Below are 18601 nucleotides of genomic sequence, written 5' to 3'. Positions count from 1 at the left end.
ATGGTACTGATACCAAAACAGAGATATAGACCAATGGAACAGAACAGAGGTCTCAGAGGCAACACAACATATCTACAAGCATCTGATCTTTGACAAACCAGACAAAAACAAGCAATGGGAAAAGGATTCTCTGTTTATAAATGGTGTTGGGAAAACTGGCTAGCCATGTGCAGAAAGCAGAAACTGGACCCCTTCCTGACACCTTACACTAAAATTAACTCCAGATGGATTAAAGACTTAAGCATAAGACCTAACACCATAAAAACCCTAGAAGAAAACCTAGGCAAAACCGTTCAGGACATAGGCGTAGGCAATGACTTCATGACCAAAACACCAAAAGCATTGACAACAAAAGCCAAAATAGACAAATGGGACCTAATCAAACTCCACAGCTTCTGCACGGCAAAAGAAACAGTCATTAGAGTGAATCAGCAACCAACAGAATGGGAAAAAATTTTTGCAGTTTACCCATCTGACAAAGGGCTGATATCCAGAATTTACAAAGAACTAAAACAGATTTACAAGAAAAAAACAAGCAAGCCCATTCAAAAGTGGGCAAAGGATATGAACAGATACTTTACAAAAGAAGACATACATGAGGCCAACAAGCATATGAAAAAATGCTCATCATCACTGGTCATCAGAGGAGTGCAAATCAAAACTACATTGAGATACCATCTCACGCCAGTTAGAATGGTGATCATTAAAAAATCTAGAGACAACAGATGCTGGAGAGGATGTGGAGAAATAGGAACACTTTTACACTGTTGGTGAGAGTGTAAATTAGTTCAACCATTGTGGAAGACAGTGTGGCGATTCCTTCAGGACCTAGAAATAGAAATTCCATTTCACCCAGCAACCCCATTACTGGGTATATATCCAAAGGATTATAAATCGTTCTACTATAAGGACACGTGCACACGAATGTTCATTGCAGCACTGTTTACAAGAGCAAAGACCTGCAACCAACCCAAATGCCCATCGATGATAGACTGGACAGGGAAAATGTGGCACATATACACCATGGAATACTATGCAGCCATCAAAAATGATGAGTTTGTGTCCTTTGTAGGGACAAGGATGAACCTGGAAACCATCATTCTCAGCAAACTGACAGAAGAGCAGAAGATCAAACACTACATGTTCTCACTCATAGGCAGGTGTTGAACAATGAGAACACATGGACACAGGGAGGGGAGCACTACACACTGGGATCTGTTGGGGGGAAATAGGGGAGGGACGGTTGGGGGTGGGGAGTTGGGGAGAGATAGCAAGGGGAGAGATGCCAGATGTAGGTGATGGGGAGGAAGGCAGCACATCACACTGCCATGTGTGTACCTATCCAACAATCTTGCATGTTCTTCACATGTACCCCCAAACCTAAAATGCAATAAAATAAATTTAAAAAAAGAAAGAAAGAAATGCAGAGTCTCAAGCAACACCCCAGGCCTGCCAATCAGATGTTCCATTTTGACAAGATCTCCAGCTGATTTGTGTGCACATTAGAGTTTTAGAAGTGTGGGTGCTGGCTTAGAGCACAAGTAGGGAAACACTGATCTATTAGGCTCCCATGGAATCGGAAGATTCAGCTGATGCCTTCTTGGTTTCTGAACCCCTGAATAAGAACATCAGCAAACTGGTTATTCAGTAACAAGTAAGTAAGTAACACATTTGTTACTGAATAACCAGTTTGCTGATGTTCATATTCAGGGATAACTTGGAACTTAAAATTTTAGATACATTCATCAAGAGGTATCTACACACATGTGAGTTCCATGAAGCCGGGTCTTTGTCTGGTTACACCTGTGCTCCTAGCAGCTAGAACAAGGCCTGACATTTGGTAGGCATGTGTGTTAGGCCACTGCTATCAAGAAATACCTGAGACTGGGTAGTTTATGAAGAAAAGAGGTTTAACTGGCTTGCGGTTCTGCAGGCCGTACAAGCACCATGACACCAGCATCTGCTTAGCTTCTGGGGAGGCTCAGAGAGCTTACTCATGGCAGAAGATGAAGCAGGAACAGGCGCATCACAAGGCAAAAGCAGGAGCAAGAGAGAGAGAGAGTGGGAAGGGGGTGCCACAAACTTTAAAAGACCAGGTTCTTATGTGAACTCAGAGTGAGAGCTCACTCATCACCAAGGGGATACCACAAACCATTGATGAGGGACCCAGCTCCGTGACCCAAATACCTCCCACCATGCCCCACCTCCCACACTGGGGATTATTAGGTTGGTGCAAAAGTAATCGCTGGTTTTGCCATTACTTTTAATCTCAAATCATGTTGAATTTAGATTTGGGTGTGGACACTTATCCAAGCTATATCAGCACTCAATAGATACTTGTTGAAAAATGAAAAAGGAAAGCATAAGAAAAAGGACAAATGGAGGCAATACAGATAGTTGCTCATTACCTCAACATTCTAGAGCACTTGACTTTGCTTCAGTGGAGGACACTGTAAAAATTCCCTGGATCAAAGTTATACTGGTCAGGGTGGACTAACTACTGAACCAAATAGACCTGAAACTGTACAATGACTAAAGTACAGGAGAAGTTTACTTCTTGCTCACTTACTAGTCCTCGGCAGGTACATGGATCCACAGCATATCCTCCTGCAAGCATTCAGGACCCAGGCTGATGGAAGTGCTACCACCTTCAACACATGGTTCCAAGTTTCCCTGGGAGTCATTTCATTTCAGCCAGCTGGAACAGGAAAGGAGATTGAAGGAGCACATGAGAGATTTTTACGAACCAAGCATGAAAGTAGCAGATGGCACATCCTACGGTAGCCAGCCTTCAAGATGGCCCAAATGAATCCTGCCTCCTGGTATTCGTGATCACATATAGTCCCCCTCCCACAGCAAATGAGGCTGACCTGTGTAACAGATAAGATATTGTAGAAATGACAGTGTGTGACTTCCCAGGCTGAGTCTTAGTCTCTTGAATCACTTGCTTTAAGGGAAGCCAGCTGCCATATCATGAGGACATTCAAGCAACCCCATGGAGAGACCCATACGGCCTCCTTCCCACCAACAGCCATGTGAGTGGGCCATCTTAGGAGTGGAGCCTTCAGGTCTTGGCAAACCTGCAAATGACTGTGGTTCCAGCCCACGCCTCAACTGTAGCTTCATAAGAGACTCTGAACCAAACTGACCTAATTAATATGCTCCTAAATGCCTGACCCTCAGAAACTATGAGATAATAGTTTGTTGCTTTAAACCACCACGTTTCAAGGTAACCTGTTATGCAGCAATAGATAATTAACAGATTTCCGCTTATTTCGTTTTAGCCCAGAAAGAAGAGGAGAATGTGGATTTTGCTAAGCAGTCAGCAGACTCTTCTACAGGAAGAGAAAGAATAGTAATGAGATAAGAACAAAAGCAAGCAGAACTATAAATGAAATCCTGGGGTCAAACCATAGAGCTACTGAACACACTTAGCCTTTCTCTCCTTTTTGTAAAGTTCACCCACCCTAAAGGACCATCTTCAGCCTTACCTCCTTCTTGAAATCTGTGCATGTCAGGCCACATTCCTCTCTTGCCTCTGAACTCCTGCAGCACTTCTTGGCTCATTTTCTTCTGTGTACAGCAATAAATGTCACTGGTTCAGAGACAGAAGACATCATTTAGTACTCAATCATGTATTACCTTGTGATAGCTCTTATATCACTGTCTAGGACGATTATTTAAGTTTTCATGTCTGTGTATCTTGTCTTCCCAATTACATTTAAGATCCTGGAGGGCAGAGACTAGTGGAGGTGGATGATATATGATGTGGCCACATTAGTTCAATAATCTGTAAAGTGATTTATTGAAACCACCAAATCTGATCTTAATGGGAGTTGAATTTTAATAGGAATTCAGACCGTTCCCTAGATCACTAAACATATGATCACAAACATATATTCCAAATTCTGTTTGCTGAGCATTAGATCATGTCCTTAGTGATGCCTGGCACAAGTATAGTCAGTGGATATTATTTGAGTGTAATTTTAGAAGTAGCTGCAAATGAGAAATTTGATTAAATTTTACGTGAAAGATAGATAATATTTAGAAAAAAATCACAGTGAAAATGCTTTTTAATCTAGATTTATCTTGACATAATTTCATCACCTGTAGATTAGCAGACTCTAATCAACTTTACATTTTAACCACCCCTTCTTGGTTTTATAAAAGCAATCATCACATTGCCAGCAAACATTATTTCATTTACCCTCATTAACAATCCCTCCTTATGATATATATTAGTCATTGAAAATAATTGAAGGGCTTTATGTTTGCCTTCCATTGGTATCTTTGCTTGATATCGAAAGTAATGACTCAAGAGCTGACAAATAGATGTTGCCGTATAATAAATTTATGAAGAGTTTATCAAGCATGTGCACTGCTCTTTGTCAAGCATCTTGTAGCTAAACATAGCAACCAGACCATTTAAAGTAACAATACTCACAGTAGAAGCTTTTAAGAATGATCACAAAATGCAGCTCCTTGAAAAGGCCAAGGTAAAAAATAATCCTGTGATCAATTACTTCTGCTGACAGACACTTGGGTAACAACTTTGATATTTTCTGTTCTGAAAAAAAAGCTATATTTTTATATCATCTGTTGGATTTCTTTTAAGACCCCTGAAATACCTGAATAATGCACATTGGTTTACCTCATAGAATATGCAGTCTAACTAGCTGTGTAAATCCTTGAAATCCATTATTTATACTATATATAATGATTGTTCAAGGAAACTCAGGAATTTAGATATTAAAATGCTAGGCCTTTCAATGTGGGGGAAAAAATATAACTCTGAGCTCTTCTCCAAAGATTAGCGTTCTAATCTGACTTGAATCACTACATGTTAAACATGCATTTTTCCTCTTCACGGAATTAAATTATGGAATTGATTTGTTTTACAGATTCCAGAGAAATTGCAATGGCTTTGAGCACTGGGCATACTTACTAAGAATACAAAGATCATTGGTTAAAAGAAAAGGTTCTTTGTGTTGTGTCTTCATGTGTTCAGGCCCCAAAGTCCCTGAAGCAATATCAGCTAAGTATGCCACACTCTGATCTTGTAAATAAAACATGACAATCTGAAGGTCAGAAACTGTTTTACCAGGGTGCCCTGACTTCTAAAAGTAGAACCCATTATTAACACACATCTTTGGCACAATTGTGTCCTTTACTCTGATGGGTCAACAGAGTTCAATGTATAATCAGATATCATATAATTCCCTTCCAGAGAAATTTTTTAAATATACCCATTGATTCTTAGCAGTTATAACTGTTTTAAAAATACTGCAAGTCCCACAGTATTTGTTCCTATCTTATAAATTTATCATGATTGTATTAAAAGATTAATAGAGACTAGAAAGCTGGTTAGACATAATTACTATGAAAACAGATACCATGCAAAATAAAATTAAAATATACTGTTATTGTTTATAAGAAACAAAAAATAAACACTAGACTGCTTTCCGTATGCATACATACATATATATATATTTATATGTATATATACATATACATATAAAACGCTATTATCATTGATCAAGACAGATTCAGTATCGATCAAGCATCAAAATTATTCTTAGTTAGAAAATATACAAATCAAAGGCACTAATAGAAGGTTTAAAGAGGAAGAGGTCCCCCCAGACCAGAAGACCAGAAGGGGTGATTAGGGTATTATCAGGGTGACATTGCAGCTTCTGGGTAATGCTTTGCAATGAATTATGGGACAAGTAAGACCCTTAAAGTGTGAAGAACCAGACCACTTAATTTCAGGGACAACAAGAATGTGGGAAGCTGAGGAGACCCCAACTAAGCCCTCAACCAGTTTGGGAGAGACCTCTCAAGAATGTGCTAGCTTTATAAATGAAAGGAAGGCTTTAGGAAAAAAAAAAAGTAAAAGAAGTAATACATGGTGTCCCTTAGAAGTGGCCCAGAGGTAGGACTAGTGGTTGATCCATTACCTTGCTGGGCATCTTTCTAACTGGAGATGAGCCACCAAAGACGTTGCTGTGACCCAGTGGCTTCTGCGTGAGCCATCTTCCTCTGTCCCAGCCCTGAATCACCCCTCTCCCTGCCAGAACAGCACATTAGCCAATAGCTCTAGAATTTTATGAAATGAGAAATGGTTGGTGCTAGGCCCTTCAATGATATAGCCATAATTTAGAACAACTTCTGAGATTTCTTTAAAATAAATTTTATTGTGTATATTTAAGATATATACTTTTTAACATAATTGAGGACCACTTAGCTATGGATTCAAATAACCATTTGAAATCACCTAATTCTGTGTTACAACTGAACAGCAAAGGGCTTTATTTATGTATATTGAAATCATTTATTGGAATATATGAAATTGGAGAAGTAAATATAAAGTATTTATTCTGGGCAGACCCAAAATAAAAATAAAATTCCTTTTAAAAAATAAGGGAAAAACAAGAACCATTCAAGGCATTTAACAAAGAATGGTTTAAGAGTTAGAATATTTCATTGTTACAATATTTTTTTAAATTCAGGCTATCATGATTATGTTTGTTAGGGTATGCATACAGCTGTCATTTCTGTATTCTGAAATACACTGAACCAATTGGCCCAACATATTTTCTGGTGGTGTGCTATCATGGCTGTACTTTGTATTATCACATTGGAGACTGAACCAGTCAATAGAAAAAAGACTTGATTTTTTTTTCTTTTTTGAGACAGTCTCCCTCTGTCACCCAGGCTGGAGTACAGTGGCCTGATCTCAGCTCACTACAGCCTCTGCCTCCTGGGTTCAAGCGATTCTCGTACCTCAGTCTCCCAAGTAGCTGGGATGACAGGTGCTTACCACCATACCTGGCTAATTTTTGTATTGTTGGTAGAGATGAGGTTTTTCCATGTTGGCCAGGCTGGCATCGAATTGGGTGATATGACTGCCTTGGCCTCCCAAAGTGCTGGGATTACAGGAATGAGCCACAGCACCCGGCCAAGAGTTGATGTTTCTAACAGTACTTATTTTTTCTTTAAAGAACAAAAATAAAAGAATAAGGAATTTAAAAATCAAAGATAGAAGCCATGCATTTTCACGCAGCTTCATATGCACTGGGTTAAAAATTAATTAATATCCTCTTCATTCAAATGTCACATATACCAGTGCTTCTCAAACTATTGTCTTCACAGATCAATAATTTTATAAAATACAGTGAAAATAAATTATAAGAAAAACATCAAAAAAGCTTACAAAATGCAAGCCCGATTACAAAATGCAGTAATGTCAAATTGCTATAGAAGTTTCCATGTGCTTATTCTCAATCCCTGTACTTATCACAGACCAATTACGGTTTGTGGACTTGGGCTGGTCCAGGGACCACACTTTGAGTAACTGTTGTTGGTATAAGTCACATTCACTGCGACAAGTTCCATAGGTCAAAACCATTTTTTATTTAAACTTTGTTATATCAAATGGTTCCTGAAATGAGAGAGCCATTGACAGTACTTGGAAATTGTCACCCCTTTTTCATTAGCCTGTATAATGTCACTGAATGTGTGTTCAAAATATGACAAATTATTGTGTGCTAAATAATTTCTATAATGTGAAAGCTGCCTTCTCTCATTTTTCCAGTATTTATTTACCTTTTTTCCATCCCGTTCCTTAAATAGCTTGAGAAGTAGTGAACTTAGCATTTACTGTGTAATTTTTCTTTCAAACTTCATTTACAGAAGTTGCATACTAATTCTTGGTGGGAATTCAGCTCTGCAGATGTGTTCAGTTTAATCTTCATGGTGTTTTTAAAACATTAGACTTTAAGTGCCTTTAGGTACAACCTAGTCAAATGCCCAGCCCCACATATACACGTGTTATCTGGCTGCCCCTCTTCTTTTCTCCCTCAGAGAGTCTCACTGTAGTAAGAGGATGTGCTGAAGACCAGATCCACCTGGCTTAGAATTTTTGATCTGCAGCAGATTATGATGATGCTTCCTGTGCACCTAGACAAGTTGCTTAAACACTCTGAGGCTCATTTTCCACATTTGTTAAATGGCAATAATACTTAGATCACAAGATTCTTGGGCAGATTAAATGAGGCAAAGTAAATGCAATGTCTGGCCCTGGGGTGAGTAGTTAAGCACAGAGTATTATTTCCCCTCCGTGTCTACCTACCCCACAACCGATTTCGCCTATCCAAGGTCCTCTGCTGCTCTCTGCACCCTTTACATTTTGCCTCTGGTGAGTTTACTGCTTCTCTCTGCTGAACAAACTCTGCTAAATAAACTCATCAAAAATATACCTTTACTAAGTAGAGAGGAAAGGCTATGCTAATACTCGCAGCTTTGCCACCTGGAAAAAAAGATGACTCAAAGAGCACTAAGTAAGAAGGAAAGCTCTAAGGAAAAGAGCTGTTGAAAGCAGTTCTCTCAGAATACAAATAAAATACAGCTCTTCCCTCCCCGACTGGCTGACAAGCATCATTGCCGCAGTTTCAGGACAGCATTTGACCTCTGTGTTACTTCTAATTCTTAATTGTAGAAGTATTTGCTTGTCTATGAAATATGAAGATTTCCTTGACTTCAGGAAATTCCTTTAATGGAATTTTATGTTTTCTCAGGCTTTTTGTTTCTTGTGAAAACCGATCTTGAAGATAGTTCAGTACTAAAATGATTATATTCATAATCATTTAACTTAAATGCGTGTTTGAGAGAATGCACTTAACAAATTAAATCACATGTATTCAGATGCCGTTATGGCCACTATTTGTGCTTTCTGGTCAATTGCCTAAGCTGATACTGTCATACAAAACCCAGTGCAATAATTTTATCCCACACTTTCGGTTTGTGAGCTCACAAGTCAATGCATATTTTTTAGTCAGTTTAATTAAAGGCTACTGTTTAATTAGCTTTAACTAGAAAATCAATGCAGATTATTCCTACAAGTCTCAAACAATTTAGACATGAATGAAATTAAAAAATTAAAGTCTTTCCCCTACAACCCACCTCTCCACTCACACACCTATAAACACAACACCCACCTCCATCCCCATCAGGGTTCTTCCAGCCCTAAGATCCTACACGTTTCCACCTTGCTACTCAACTCCATCTGAAACTTTGGGCATACCCAATTCATCAACCTACCCCATTCTGCTTTTCTCCATGAAAGGTCTTACTCCTTCCCTTTTATTTCCAGTCCATGATCCCATCAGATGCTATAATCCTCCTGACTCAAGAATTTCAATTCAACAGTAACAAAAATTAATTTTGGAAACTGGTAAGATTGTGTTACGAGTGCCTTATGTTGTACCCAAGCATAAGAATAGCTGAACACCATGACACAACATGCCTCTGAAGTGACATTAAGGTAAATGTCTCCTCACAAGTCTTCCATTTGACTAACCCACCCTCTTATCCCCTCTGTAAAGCAAAGTGACCCCTGTTCATGACATTCAGAATTCCCACAGCTGACAGGGTCCCTGCTACACCACTCACACAGCTCAAATCCCATCTTTTAAGGTGTATGCTTTTAAAAAATTCAACCATTGGGTTTTTGTTTTCAACTCTGTTTATTCCATTTATAATTGTACATATGTTATTTAATTTTAAATATTATATAAACTAATGAAATATGAATGCTAAAGAGGGGAAGGAAGCAGCATCAGACAGAGAGGCAAATGGAGTAGCAATGTGATGATCCCAAGGGCACTACTTAATAAATATCTTGCCCACTAAACTCCATTTCATTGTATGCTTCCCAGGAAACTCAACCTGCAACAGCATTGCTATGCATTATATCACTTAGTGTAAGGAAATAAAAATATTCCTGCTCATTCAGCTTAAATATGATTCCATCTGAGTGTGGTCAGACTTTAGACTCAGGGAAATCTAATCCAAGGTACCTGCTATCCAAGAAGAGCACATGGTTCTTCATGGACATAACCATCATTTTTCACGAGTTACGCTGGCTGATAAGCAGGAAAGCTGGGAAAAATGGGAATTTTTTAAGACATATCTTAAGAGTCAAATCTTATAGGAAAGGAAATTCAATGCTGTAAACATATTTAGGTTTAGAATTTTTTAGGACAGGTATCTTACAGTCAAATCTTATAGAAAAGGAAATTCAATGTAGTAAACATATTTAATGTTAGAATTAAAGGTTCTGACCAGATTAGAAATCATGAGACTTCGAAGAGAAGAAGAAAATAAAACACGAGGAATTCAACATTGCAACACAAATCTCTAGATCTTTTTCTAAGATGACTAAATTTAGGCATAGGAAGGATCGCTTCTTATTACTGGTGAAGAAAGAAATATGCTTGACAATTGCTGTGGGTGGACTTTCTGCTTGGTCCCCAAAGCAGTCAAGATTAAAAAAAGAAAAAATAGTCATTATTTGAAATTTTCTATAGTGATGACAGCTATTACAGTGTGCACTCCTTTGGTCTAACAATTTAATCTAGCTGATCTGCTGCTGGAAGAGTTTCACTGATGACTAAAATGTTTATTTAGCTAATAAAATCACTCAATGTCACTAGATAGATAGAGATATATTTTAACATGAACAGTGACAAAAAATGTTATCAACTCTTTCATGTGCAAGTGTAGGCAAGCAGAGAAAATAGAAAATAAAAACGTCTTAATGCAGCACACATTAAGAGTTATTGGGTCCCTTTACTTTTCTTCATTATGTATAGGGATTTTAGATATATTCATTTCCGATATGCTACCAAGGTAAAAAATGACATCTTTCCTATCTATATTTTTTAAATTATGGCTGCAAAAATTATACTATGTATCTAAATGCTATATGAATGGAATTATAAAGAGAAGGAAAGTTATGAATTGACATGCTACTGCACCGAGAAATCCTCATTACCAAGAAGAAAGAGGTTAACCTATTTCCCCTCCACCTCCTTTCTACCACCCACATTTATTTTATCCAAATTGTCTGACCATAATCTCCCTCCAGCTCTAGGACCTAGTGCTAGCTTTGATGATTTCTCATCAGAACCATTTAAATGGAGCATCCCTAAATCTTTTCTAATGTGTGCTCTTAAACAATGCTGATGGAAAGGTGAACAGAGATTGATTCTGAAAAAGAATACAAATTAGTAATCGGATAAAGCAGTCATGGTAGAAGCAACAATCTGTATGTTCCATACTCCTAGGGCTTTGAGGAGAAAGAGGTATACCTATTAACTGTGGCCACAAAAATGCTGTGTAACAAGCAACCATGAAATCTCAGTGGCAAACCACAATAAGCATTTATTTGTCACATGAGCATACAAGTTGACAGAGGTTGAGGGGATCTAGACTGGGCTTTGGCTGAGTGACTGCTGATCTCTGCTAGGCTTATTTATGGAGATGTGGGGTTGACTGGAGATCAATGGATCGGGTCTGGGCTTGGCTTAAGTGACTTGACTCTGCTCTACATCTCTCTCATCCTCTTTCTGGAATCAATAGGCTAGCCTGGGCATGTGCATCTCAAGGCATTGGCAGCGGTATAAGGGGGCAAGCCCCATCACGCACATGTTTCTACTTTTGTTCACGTCACACTTGTTAACATTCCATTGGCCAAAGCTCATTTCATGGCCAAAGTCAAGCATCAGAGAAATACGGTTCATCTCTTTAGTGGGAGGAGCTACAAACTCATATGGTGTGGATATAGAACAGAATTTTTAAAAGTTTGGGTCAATAAGTCAATCCACAACAAGAGAGGAGCAGAAGCAGTTGCTTTGTGATCAGCACTACCGCTTATTGATGTGCAGTTATATCTTACACAACAACATCTGGCAAAAGGGAGGGTGGAAGCTAGAATACAGCTACAGCTACACTCCATTCCCCAAAGCCATGCACCATGGCATGGAGCTATGCCCTTTTCCTAACAAAAGCATTGCATGGGTTAGTTCAAGATTCACCAGGAAAAGGTTTAAAAGCTACTAGAATTTTAAACTTTATCATGTTCTTCAATTCCATGCTCTCTACTTCATTTATCCCCCTTGACTACAAATTCACCCTTCCAGATATCATTTCAAACACACGCAGCATGTATGAATCTCAGGCCACAAACCCTGGTTGCCAAGCCGTTCAACTTATTTTCCATGGCTAAACTTAATTTCCTTTTCCCATCTCTATTTATTTAGTGGTAGAAAATTAATTCCAATCACTTCTGCACCATCCCTCCTCCAGAGTTGCATCAAATATATGGGAGACTTATATACCATCATGTAGTCAGTGGAAGATCTGGTATATAGTCATCATCTAGCCAACAAAATGTGGGAATGATGTGTACCCATAAAATCTTTCTACATGTGATTCTCCATGCTCCTTCTCCAAAATGGAACCTTGGAAACTATGAGCTAAAGATAGCAAGACCACAAAAGGGTAAGAACCTCAAATCTCTGAATCACATGGAGTAGAACAACCTGACAATTGGAAACATTATTTGAGAATTTGCATGAGAAGAAAAAAACTTTTACTGTACTAAGTCACTGATATTGAACTTGATCTTTTCAGTAACTAGAATAATGTTAATGAATACAGACAATCTGGACAGCAATTTGACTGGGAAATATAGCGTCATGACTAGGCTGCCTCTAGAACTCATAAGACTTTTGTAATCACTAACTCAAAGCACAACTCATTGGCATAGTTATGGATTTTTCTACAACCACATTAAGCTTCTTAGTGCAAATGTGGAGTAGGCAGAGTCCTTTTGTGACCTCCGGGTCTCTGCCTCATCCTCAATAATTTTGAACACCAATATCACTATTTTTCTCTCCAACATGCTCCTGTCATAATTCTTGGAAATTTCAGTATCTGTGAAGATGATCCTTCTAGTACCTTGTTGTGCCAGGTCATTTAGGCAGAGGCATGTGTCTTACTTAGGTCAGTTTCTCTAGAAATAAAAACTGAAATGAAGATTCTTCTACAAGCAATTTATTGAAGAAGTGCTCTTAGGAGCACGCTGGAGTAAGGAAGAGAGTGAGCAGGACAGGACAAAAGCAGTAAAGATGTAGTGTAGCTGAAGTGTAGCCTAGCTTGATCCCACAAGGAGCTCCAACTGGCTGAGTATAATTCTCCAGAGAAGAGTACAGCTATGGGCTGATAAGCAGCCAACTTTCACAGTATACTGCCCAGCCCAATAAGGGCACCAACAGCCTGCTACAGTATGCTACCAAAAGTTGTCCCCCAGTTAGAAAAAATAAATCTGCTTTTTTGTGTGTAGTCCTCTCCTTCAGAAGGAATCTGACCAGACTACTTCTTTCCAAAATGATTTGGCCAGCTGCCTGGCATAACTACCCAGTCAGCCACAATGCCAGTCCAAGGTCATATCAGACAGACATCTGCATCAGAGCAAGCCACCTGGGAAAGGCTAGTGCCAAAAGCTAAACCTCTATTTTGAATAAAAAGCACTAACATGCAGGTGTTGGACTAAATTATTACCACTCCCACCTCATTTCAGCTTAAATAATTTGATGTAGCTCTTAGATCTATTATCTCAAAGAATTCTGTGAACTCAGGCTCTAAAATAAAGCTGAGGGAAAGACAATTTGCACTACTAATTTGAGGTCCACAGATTTTGTGCAAAGATTTCCAGGTAGCTACCTTTTCAATCATTTTTCAGAGTGGTTTTGAGGTAGGGCCACAGAATTATTTTTGCAATTTAAAAAGCCATTTCATGAAGAAATTTTGACTCAAGACATGCTCAGAGTGTTCTTGAAATTGATTTGGCAGGATAAATTGGGGCCCTTGTCTTTTCAAAGTGATCCAAGATCTACTTACCATGTATAATAACAAACTCCTCTAAAACTCACAGTTCTTATTGCTGATTATTTATCAGCTCCGTTTTTTAAAAAATTCACCCATCCGGTCTATACAATTCCAGGAAAGGGCTCTGTTTTCATTCAATTCCACTATCAGTTCCTAAAAATATATGTGTGTATATAACATATGTAAATAAATGCAAAAGGTTATCATTGTACCTCAGGAATTGTATTCGGTAAAACAAATAATTTTTAGCACAAATGTGCCAGAAACTGTTCTAAACATTAAGATCAAGAAGGAGAATGAGACTTGTTTCCCACGCTCAAGTCGCTCACAGACCACTGGAAGAGAAAGATCTGAATTCAAATAAATTATAATAGAGCTATGGATATGGAAAACAGAACAATTTTGCATGGGATGGTTGGGGAAAATTTTGTTGAGAAGATGACATTTTATCGAGTTTAAAGACAAAGGCGTGTGCATTGCCTGGTAACTCTGGGGTATTTATATTTAACGTATTAAATTCATATCCCAATTTATAAAATAATCAATGGATCTATTTTTCCATACTCAGAGGGATCACTATTTTCCCAGACAAGTGAGTTCTGAAGCTTCCAATATAAAATACCTAATCAAAATCAAAGGTAATAAATGTTTTTGGCATCTAAAGCCAAGTCTTGCTCAGAAAAAAAGAGTGCTTGATATGGTATAAATAGTGATAAAAAAATAAAATTATATACACCTTATTTTTTCTCACCAAATTATTTTTTTTACTCATTCAGCTCAACAAACATTTACTGAAATGTGTGTAAGCCATGCATGACAATGACTATTTGATATGAGAAGGTATAGTTGTACATGCAAAATCTGAATTTTGGACCTTTAGAATGAAACCTCAGACAATGAAAATAGCCATTTTTTAAAAGAAAGGGAAATGATATCAATAGAATTGTTTAATGCATTGCTCATATTTCTTTCACTAAAGCCTTTTCTTGCAGCCAAAATTAAAATGAAATAATTCTGGACACATATTAACTGTAGGCACGCTGAGGATGGCAGCAACACAAGTGAGTACAAGGAGCACTCCCACCTCAAGGGAGTCTGCTGCCTGAGTGGTTCCAGACTATGGAAGATGGATTAGGCATTGCTGACAACCATGAAATTGATGTAGCTAGAGAATGATTCAAGCATAAGAGTCACAGTCATAGTCATGAGATTTAGAGATGGAAGGAAATTCACTCATCAGGAACAGACGGTTGTTTGTCAAACATTCACCCAATTTAAATGGCTCTTCCTGTAATGATACCATAAGTCAGGATTAAAGAATTGGGAGAAAACTTGGCATATTGGCCCACAAGCATAAGGTAGGCAAGACTAGGCCACCCATTTGAGCTAAAGTGATTTCAGGGCTCCCAACTCTTAACACTCCCAGCACAAACACACACACACACACACACACACACACACACACACACACCACTCACATACACACATCCTTACTCCAAATCTCAAAAACCCAGCCTGAAATTCCACACTTACAGAATCATCACAGTTTAAGTGTTGAATTCATTTCTGGGCCCAATTAAAGTAAAAATTCCTCTGAAAAACAAAAAGACGTATTTACCATATGATCCAGCGATTCCACCCCTAGGGGAATGAAAATTTACATTCCCACAGAAACTGATACAGGAATGCTTAATAGCAGCTCTAATTATAATTTCCAAAAACTGAAAACTACCCAAATGTCCTCTAATGGGTGAATAAGTAAACACACCCTGGCTGTCAATACCATGGAACACTACCCAGCAAGAAAAGGAATGAAATATCAATACAAACAACAACATGGATGAATCTCAAAGGCATGGTGCTGAGTGAAAGAAGACATTCTCAAAGGTTACACTCTGTTTGGAATGTAACCTGAAAAAGGCAAAACTGTAGAGATGGAGAACAGATGGGCAGTTGACAGGATTTGGAAGTGAAGAGGAGAATTTTGCAAAAGGACAGCCCAAAGGTTTGTTTTTGTTTTTTAGTTTTGTTTTTCAGTGATGAAACTGTCTGTATCCTAATTGTGGTGGTGATTACACAAACATATACCTGTGTTAAAACTCATAGAACTGGGTGCCAAGAGAAACAATTTTATGATATGTCAATTGAAATTTTTAAAAAAGACAATGCATGCCAGTTTCAAAAAGAAAAGAGATGTGTATTTTGCTGCAATGTAGAAGGGCAATCAGATCCCCCCCACCGATATCCCAGAAAAAATGTGATTTACATAAAGCAAGAAGGAAGAAAAATTAAGAAGGCATTTTGGGCACCTGGAGGTGGATTTGCAGAGGAGGTAACGTGGTGAAGGAAAGGCATGGGTGAGGGGAGGGTAAAGTGCAAAGAAAATGAAGTCTGGGAAAACATGGAGTTTTCTGACGTCAAATTTTGCCCAAGGAACAACTCTGAGACCCAGAACCATTAATAGCACCAATTCCAAAAGTTGAGCGGGTGAAATGACACTTTTAAGGCAAATTACATAGCACCAACTTTTGTTCAAGAAATAGAGGCTAGAGGCCAGGCATGGTGGCTCATGCCTGTAATCCCAGCACTTTGAGAGGCCAAGGCAGAAGGATCACTTGAGGCCAGGAGTTCAAGAACATTCTCAGCAACATAGCAAGACCTCATTTCTACTAAAAAGAAAAGAAATAGAAGAGAGAGCTGACTTAAAAGGTGAGAGGGATCAGCAAACTAAAAGAGAATGTGTTTCCATAAGCACTTGCATGGTGAGTACTGCCTCTCACTTGAGCACGAAGCAGAGGTGAGTCTGCTCTCCCTCAAAGGTAGTGTCAAGGTCACCTGCCTTACCAAATGATGTTTTGCCCCTTATGAATGAATCCTACAGCCTCTTGTCAATTCTCAGCCTTTAAAAGAAAATTATCCATCTATATACTTATGCTTGGCAAGAGGCTGGTTTTGGCAAAGACAAATGACAATCATCAATTAAACAAGCCTTCTGAACTTTAAGTCTCTCAGGTGAGGCACTTGCCCTTGGAACCATCCATTTGTTCCATATCGAGTTCCAAATCAGTGGCTGTTGACCAGGAGCAGTTAGGTCCCCAGTGCTGCTAAACATCCCCCAAGGCGGTGGACAGCCGCTGTGAAAAAGAATGATCCAGCCCCAAATGTCAATAGCACTGAGGTGGAGAAACGCTGCTCTACATGTTCTAATAATACTTGAAATTTTTCCATTACCTCATTTACATACCACCTTTCCCCAAAATAACTTTTAATCATTAGAGGTTTTCCTAACACATGTGTGATGTGGTTGGGGTCTAGTTGGGTTTCTTGACTTCACAGATGAAGCTACTGATCAACCACAGGAAGCAGCTAGCTAAATACAGTTGCTCAGACTCAAAAACCAAGTTGCTGCAAGACTGCATACTCATCTCATATGCTAAGTACATTTTCCACATTTGGTACTTTTTATGGGGCAAATAAAACCCACGTTGCTTTCTCAAGATCACACAAAGATCAATCAGTGTTCTCCATTGAAATGTCACCCAGCTCAGGGAAAAGCAAAGAAAATGTGCCTATCTGTTGAGGTTGAGGAGTCCATCTCTGTGAAGGGACAGTGAGATTATGAGTATTTTCATGCCTCCTGAAAGTTCAAAAACATGAATTTTTAAATTTTCAATCTAGTTGCCAGAAAAATCTATTAGTTTTCACTTTGTTTTTTCATTGTAGAACAGAGCCCAAACAAATCTAATGACATCCCAAGCATCTTCTGTGCCCTCTCGCTTATCCTCATCAGGTCCCTCTCCCAAAGCTGCAGTGGTCCTAAGTTGGGCAATGATGAAATCCCATTGACTAGGAAATTCTCTGCATAATCCAAGGCACAAGGAATAGGAGGTAAAATAAACCCAAGTCACATCTCTTTCAGTGAAGGTTTAATAAAAACACTAAATTGCCATTCATTAGGCTCAAATGAATTCTTCCTGCACATACTGAAGCTTCTTTCTTGCAATACAGACACTTGGATTTTTCAAACATTTGACTTCCACCTCTCATCTCCTGTCCCATACAGGCTCAAAACATCAGCACAAAGGCACATTATGCTGCTGTCTTCGCTTCTTGTTCAGTTCCTTGTAAAGAAAGAAAGCAATGAATATTGTCAAGCATAAATGGAGGCAGGTGTGCCACACCTTGCCTTCCATCTGTGTCTGACATTTCAAAACACCTAATAGAAAAGTCTTGTACTAACAGTTGCCACTGCTAACTGCCTGAAGCACCAAATGGATGACTAACAGCTCTATCCCATTTCTTCCATCTATGCATTATTATAAGCACAATACATTCGCTAGAGTGACAAGGACATTTATTCAAAGACCACCTGCCCCAAAGGCCTAATTTACAGAGACTCTTTCCACTAAAAGAAGCAATGTTTCAGCCTGCACTTAAAAGCCACCTTACTAGAATAAGCTCTAAAGCTGTTTGCATTTAAGTCATAGTGAAGTTATATCAGAAGAGGATGATGCCCTAAAACACAGTTCTGGCTAGAAATTCTAGTCACTGAGGATTTCAGGATATGGGGTAGGTACTGAAAAGTATAGGTAATATGTCAGCAAACAATAAAGTCTACCTTTCTACTACAGCAGGTTCAAAAGAAGTTTAAGATATAATTGAACAACTAAGACAAATATACCCTAAAAAAACTAAAATTAAATAATGTAAGGACACTACAGATATACATATTCTGTTTACTGTGAGTTCTATATGTTGGTGGTGAACACTCACATTTTTTTAATGCCAAATTTCCTTTTGAGGGATTCAAAGAATAAGATATCATATGATACCCAGATGCCATCAAACACAAATTAAGGGAGGGTTTTTT

The 18601-nt window shown here is 38.6% G+C and overlaps 1 long non-coding RNA gene across 2 annotated transcripts in view; it reads right to left on the bottom strand.

Moving 5' to 3' along the window:
* Positions 1 to 2575: 2575 nt before the first annotated feature.
* LOC116556745 overlaps positions 2576 to 18601 on the bottom strand; it is a 30390-nt gene continuing 14364 nt past the window's right edge. The window contains exons 2-3 of one of the 2 annotated variants that reach the window (XR_004271139.1): positions 3467 to 3595; positions 2576 to 2698 (exon numbers count right to left, since the gene is read on the bottom strand). This is a non-coding gene — a long non-coding RNA (uncharacterized LOC116556745). The remainder of the gene's footprint in view (positions 2699 to 3466; positions 3596 to 18601) is intronic. The other variant, XR_004271138.1, reaches the window with a different exon arrangement.

The sequence above is a fragment of the Sapajus apella genome, unplaced genomic scaffold (assembly GCF_009761245.1).
Source record: "Sapajus apella isolate SASKATOON/1434 unplaced genomic scaffold, GSC_monkey_1.0 scaffold17, whole genome shotgun sequence".
In the NCBI taxonomy this organism is placed as follows: domain Eukaryota; kingdom Metazoa; phylum Chordata; class Mammalia; order Primates; family Cebidae; genus Sapajus; species Sapajus apella.
The sequence above is the reverse complement of the archived record's forward strand: the minus strand, read 5'-3'. Positions and strand labels throughout refer to the sequence as shown.